Here is a 1,002-nt window from a genome sequence, read left to right as displayed (position 1 = left end):
ATCAACTGAGAAATTAAGGAATTCTTGCAATTTTCTAAAGTTTTTGAGAAAAACCTGGGGCAAGAAAACCGTTTAAATTTCAGGGCTGGATTGGCCAAAAGTGTCTTAATACATTGTGAAACTTTCAAATTTGTTGAGAGATAAATTGACTTTTTACTCAACTTCACACTTGGTCTAAAAATATAAAATAAAGACGGTTTGCAGACAAATGTCTAAAAATGTCTTAGCACGACGCTAGAGGACAGAAACTCTTCAAACTTCCTTCCTGTATCAGCAAGAAATATTCTGATACATTGGGAAACTTCTACATTTATTGAGGAATAAATTGGTTTTTACGCAACTTCACAGTTGTCCTCAAAATGTGAACGGTGGTTTGCAAACGACTTTCTAAAAATGTCTTAGTACCAAACTAGAAGAAAGAAACTCTTCAAACTTCCTCCCTGTATCAGCAGCAAATTTAATTGAGAGATGATTTTTTGGGAACATCAAAGTTGCTATCGAAACGTCGAAGTAACTCTTCTTAACTACTTCCTTTACTTGTTGGAGTTCTCTTCTAGATCTGGAGCCTCAGTGTGTCTTCGGATACCCTCTAGGCGAAAGCTCTTGATTACCCTTTGATCAAGCCTTTGATTCGTTATTGTGGAATAAAAAAGAAAACCTCTTCTACTGTTCCATAGAACTTCAACGCATTCTAAACACTTCATACTCAAACAATCGTGACTTAAACCACAAATTAGCTAGAAAAGACCGCTTTGTACTGTTTAATGGAGCATTTTACACTCTATTCTGGGGTTTTCTGATATTTCTTCCAAGTTGATCACTGGGTTTTGACGAATTTTTCATCTACGCTTTGCGCACGAGAAGTACGTTTGTGTTACATTATGTGAGTCAGACACTTTAAAATTCTCTTGTGCAAATGACAATTTACTCAATGCGAAAATAAAACAATTAACAAATGCGAAAGAGAAAAAATTAGGAATTTAATTGCGATTTTGTCTAGTG

This window comes from Dendroctonus ponderosae, unplaced genomic scaffold (genome assembly GCF_020466585.1).
Source record: "Dendroctonus ponderosae isolate FM_Combo_2020 unplaced genomic scaffold, Dpon_F_20191213v2 Dpon_F_20191213_11, whole genome shotgun sequence".
In the NCBI taxonomy this organism is placed as follows: domain Eukaryota; kingdom Metazoa; phylum Arthropoda; class Insecta; order Coleoptera; family Curculionidae; genus Dendroctonus; species Dendroctonus ponderosae.
Note: the sequence above shows the minus strand (reverse complement) of the source record.